The sequence below is a fragment of the Hibiscus syriacus genome, unplaced genomic scaffold (assembly GCF_006381635.1).
Source record: "Hibiscus syriacus cultivar Baekdansim isolate YM2019G1 unplaced genomic scaffold, ASM638163v2 tig00006992_pilon, whole genome shotgun sequence".
Lineage (NCBI taxonomy): Eukaryota > Viridiplantae > Streptophyta > Magnoliopsida > Malvales > Malvaceae > Hibiscus > Hibiscus syriacus.
The window spans coordinates 242978-248695 of record NW_024062121.1 but is presented as its reverse complement, the minus strand read 5'-3'; the positions used below and the strand labels follow the sequence as shown (position 1 = coordinate 248695).

The 5718-nt window shown below is 39.6% G+C and overlaps 1 pseudogene; it reads left to right on the top strand.

Moving 5' to 3' along the window:
• The first annotated feature begins 2147 nt into the window (after positions 1-2147).
• On the top strand, positions 2148-3688 carry LOC120201114 (annotated as a pseudogene).
• The last annotated feature ends 2030 nt before the right edge of the window (positions 3689-5718 follow it).

The window sequence follows — 5718 nt, the reverse complement described above, 5'->3', positions numbered from 1 at the left end:
TCATGCCCAACCATGATTACTTTTCAGTTGGGCATGCCAAAGAGAACACCCCTTCAAAATATACTTCTTAACCCAAGTCACCCAAAGAGAACTTGACTGGGTAAGAAGAAGCCACAAGCACTTCATCATACATGCTCTATTCCATCCAAGAACACTTTTAGGGTGCGTTTGGTTCACGGAATATAAGATTACCAGTGGGAATAAAAGATTACCAGGGAATAAGATTACTGAGAATGTTGTATTTTGTATTTGGTTGGTTTAGCAGGAATGTAAGATTACCATGTTTGGTTAAAAGAATAAAAGATTATTAGAATGTATATTTGACCAAATTGTCCTTATTATATATTTGTTTTTTTAACAAGTTGGAAAATATTTATATATTTTCTTTAAGAAATTTAAATTCATAAAATTTACATATATTTTTTTTACAAAATTGAAACTATAAAAAGGTTTAATGAAAGGGTAAAATTTTATTTTAACCCCTGAACTTCATAGTTTAAGGATAAATTTGTAATTTAACATTCATAGAATTTTTATTATTCAATGACATAATAAGGATATTTTTGAAAAAAAATAATTTTAAGGGCATTATAGTCCAAAACATTGGTAATCCAACAATACCTAAGGAAAGGGAGGTAATATCATTCCTGGTAATATACCCCAAAAAATCCACTATTGGTAATGTAATATACCCGGTAATGACATTTGGCAAAACAGACATGTTCCCAACTAACACGCGTTCTCTTGACCAAACCATCTCAACCTTTCCAAAGAAACACATTATACAATTGTTCAATCCGCTTTAGAACTTTAGATAGCAATAAGAACACTCTACCCCAAAAATTTTGGATTCTAAACACAACTTGAATAAGCTGCAGCCTCCCTACAAAAGACAGACACTTAGATGACCAGCTACAAATTCTTCTAACAGTCTTCCTCATTAGACCCTCACAATCAGAATAAGAAAGCATCCTAGACATAAGAGGGACCCCCAAATAACATAATGGAAGTGTACCTACTCGAAATCCAGTACACTCAGCCATATTCTGCAAATCGGAGCTCCCCATCCTAGCACAAAACAACTCACGTTTCGAAACATTCATACAAAGACCCGATATCCTATAAAAAAACATCCATGACACTCTTCATAGCCAACACAATCCCAACGTGACCATTAGTTAAACTAAAAGATCCTCAGCAAAACAGATATGCATAAGCTCAATTCGCTTCACTTTTGATGAAACTCCAACATGACATACTCCCCCGCTAAATTCAACAGCCTGGATAAAACATTCATAACCAGAATGAAAATATACGGGGACAAAGGGCCCCCTGGTGAAAACCTTTTGTCCCAAAAAATCCCACAAGACCTTCATTCAGACCAATAGCAAACCGAAAATGAGTTATGCAAGCCCGAACCCAGCCATTAAACAGAGCATGGAACACCATGACCTCAAACAATTGGAAAACAAAATTTCAATCGAGAGAGTCAAATGCTTTCCTAAGGTCTACTTTTAGGGCACACCAAGTAGATAAATGTTTCCTACCATAACTGTTTAACAACTTCTAAGCAAGCAAAATGTTTTCAACCAAAGCCCTCCTAGCAAGGAAAACACTTTGATTCGGCAGAACCAACTTAGGCAACCACATTTTCATTCTGTTTGTCAAAATCTTTGTAACACACTTATACACCGTGGTACAACAAGATATGGGCCTGGAGTCCGAGACAGATAGAGGACCAGCTACTTTAGGCACCAGAGTAAAAATAATGGAGTTGAAACCAACAGGCATAGAAGAGGATTCAAAGAAATATTTAACGGCTTTAATAAAATCCTGACAAATTACACCCATGAAAGCTGAAAAAAACTAGCCGGCTAGCCATCAGACCTGCCCTGTTACCATTCATAGAAAATAAAGCATCCTTTATCTCCTTAGAAAACACAGGCACCCTCTTCATAAGTTCTTAGTTTGATTAGCTTTTCAATTATTTTAATATATGTTATTTTTTTTATATTATATAATATAAATTATATGAATATTAAATAATTAACATTATAATATAAATTATATGAATGGGAGGCTTTTAAAAGAAACCTACATATATGTTTCCTCTAAATTAAGGAGGAATTAAACAATTTCCCAAAGCTTTGCAATTTCATGGCGTTAGTCGGCTGTTTCGAAGTTTTCTTGGCTCTCCTTTGCTTTCTGTTTCTATACTGCTCGAGAAACAAAGATGGGATTCCAAGGAGTTATCCGATTGTTGGGATGATGCCGGTGCTTCTCCTCAACGTCCATCGGATTCACGATTGGTGTACCGATATTCTTGACAGATGCCACGGCACTTTCCTTTTCAAAGGCCCTTGGTTTGCCAACATGAACCTCATGCTGACCTGCGACCCTGCCAACATTCACCACGTTATGAGCTCCAACTTCACCAACTTCCCGAAAGGATCCGAGTTTAAACAGTTGTTCGACATCTTGGGAGACGGCATTTTCAACTCCGACATGGATCTGTGGAAAAAACAGAGGACGGTTGCTCAAGGATTCATGAGAACTCACCGGTTTCATAGTTTTCTATCGGGGACTTCCCATTATAAGGTGGAAAACGGGCTCATTCCTGTTATGGATCATTTTGTCAAACGAGGCCTTGTGGTAAACTTAGAAGATGTGTTCCAAAGGTTCACGTTCGATGCTACATGCATCTTGGTTTCTGGACACGACCCTCAATCCCTCTCTGTCGAGTTCCCCGAAGTTCTTTTCTCCAAGGCCTTGGATGATGCCGAGGAAACGCTATTTTATCGGCATGTCCGGCCACCATGGTTTATGAAGTTGCAGAGCTGGCTGAACATGGGACAAGAACTGAAATATAGGAAGGCGTGGCGAGTTCTTGATGATATAATAGCCGAGTATATATTCCAAAAGAGGAAAGATTTGAACAAAGTGTCGTTTTCGACATCGGGCGTGGATCTCTTAACATCGTACATAACTGAAGAGTAGTCAATAGGTTTGGTATGTGACGATAAGTTCTTGAGGGACACCATTTTGAGTATGATGCTTACAGGGAGGGACACCACGAGCTCTGCTCTTACTTGGTTCATTTGGCTGGTTTCCCGTCATCCGGTAGTAGAAAACAAGATCATCGAAGAGCTTCAATCGATAATACCGGCAGGCGAAACCGAAAAGAGGCGATTGTTCAAGTCCGAGGAAGTGAAGAATCTGTCTTATCTACATGGAGCATTATGTGAGCCCTTGAGGTTATATCCACCTCTTCCTTTTCAGCACAAGGAACCTCTCAAACCAGATGTGCTTCCTAGTGGGCATCCTGTTCATCCGAACATTAAAATCTTGTTCAACATGTATTCAATGGGAAGGATGAAGTCGATCTGGGGAGAAGATTGCTTCGAATTCAAGCCGGAAAGATGGATCAACAAGCGAGGAGGGATTAAACACGAGCCGTCATTCAAGTTCTTGTCTTTTAATGCAGGACCAAGGACATGTTTAGGGAAGGAAGTTGCATTTGTGCAGATGAAATCAGTGGCATCGGCTATTGTTTACAATTATCGCATCCATGTATCGAATGAAACTCCAGTTGTTCCGGCTGTATCCATCATCTTGCACACCAAGGATGGGCTGATGGCTAAGATCTCCTCTATATGGGACTAAATGCCTCACAGCCTGCTCGAAACTTGAAAGCGTGTTATTATTATTATAGTTATCATTGTCGTCGTTGCTGTCGCCTCCGTCGTGGTTGTCTGAAAGTTGGGATTGTTAGTTTCAAGAAGTAGTTTGTATTTTCCGTATTTTCCACTTGGATTATGATTAAAGACTTGTCTAGTAAGCCACGTAGAATGATCCACTCTGGTTATTATCATTTAATGCTTATGTAACAACCCGAATTTTTTTTACAAAAATAATATTTAATTGAAATTGTAGGTTAATTGTAAAAATTGGCGAAAATTGGGGACTAAATTGAAAGATTTTAAAATTTAGAGCTTGTGTTAGAGTTAAAGAAAATTCAGGGACTAAGCCTTGAATTTATCTAATAAAATTAGGTGAATTTTGGTTATATATGTTATATGCGTGGGTGGTTTTTTGATTCAAAACAGAAAACCACCACCCCAAATTTCCTTTCCCCTACGTCCGTTTTCGACCCAGATCCAGACGCCGTCTGAATTCCGATCGCCGTTTTGAAACCACCGTTGTGTTCATCATCGAGCGAGGAACAAACCCTTCAATTTAATTGAAGTGAAACGCTGCCAAACGTCGGGAATTTACAGTCAAAGTCTTGACGTTTTTATTAGCTCTATTACCGGGAAAATCTTAAATTCACCGCCGATCGTTGCTCCGTTTACAACACCTCCTGCACCATCGTGTTCCTTGTGTCGTTTCGAGTCCGCCGGTGTCAACCTTGTTCGCCGTCGATGGCGGCGCGTGAGGAGGTGGAGCAGTCAAAGATTCGGCCGAGTTGAAATCGAGCTCTCCGCCGTTCAAATATTTGAACCGATCGTTGTAAGTATCTCGAAATCGCTCAAAATAATTTTTAGAAATTTTTCCGAGATTTTTAGGGCCCCGGAGGAGGCCTCACGCGCCACACGCGCCGTCGTAGGGAGAGTGGACGCTGCTGGAAACCGGTTTGACCGGTTCGAACCGTTTTGACCGGTCTGACCCGACCCGACCCGACCGACCCGACCGTGACCCGACCCGACCCGACCGTTGATCGTTGACCGTTGACCGTTGACTTCCTTTGACCAAAACTTAAAATGGCTTTGACCGAGCATTAAACGACCGTTAATCTTTTCCAAGTATACCTATTCTGATAGTTTTCGACGTCCCGAATCCGTTTCCGAAGTCCGTTTCGTCAAATTCAAACCCGAAGGCCTCCAAATCGACGGTCAAAGTGGTTGACTTTGATTTTGACCAAGAATTTGAATTTTCGGAAAGTCATACTTTATGTTTTTCGACGTCCTGATTCCGATTCTGCAATCCGTTTGGCCAAATTCAGACTCAAAATACCCCAAATTGACAGTCAAACCCAAAAAATGCTTATATACTTAAGAAGTTTAGCTTTGAACAATTAAATAGGATTTGGGACTGATAAATTATTATTGTTTGAAGGTACAAGAGACTCTTCGGATTGTTCGACAGCTCGACCCAGCTCTTCTAGATCAGTTAAACCACGTGTGCCAGTATTCACCCGTTCGAAAACTGTAGCAGAGCGTGGTGAAACCAGCAATCAGTAGATTTGCTATTTGAACCTATTGTCGAGGTGTGTTCCCTACTTATTACTGAACTGTTTTATTGGTTTTAATATGTGGTACACCGAATTCATTGGTTATTGTTTTATGGATGCACCAATTTAATGTGACAATTTATGGAATATGGATGCTATCTAATTTTTGTTTTGAAATGGTATATGATTACCATGTTTTTGAATTTATGGAATTTATGTCACGGTGCAATTGAATTTTGGAATTGAATTACGATGGAATAGCTCTGATCAAGCTAAATGGGCCTAATGTGACTCTTGAGGGCCCCAAGATGTTTCATTAGGTCGGCTTTCCTTTGTTGTGTGCTTAGGGTAAGCTATATGGACTTATTGACTTGGGCTTAAGGATACAAGCTTCATAGCCTATCCTTAAGTCGGCTTTCTTTTTGCTATGTGCATAAAGTAAGCTATATGAAAAATAATTTTGGGAACTACTGATGGTGTACCAGAAA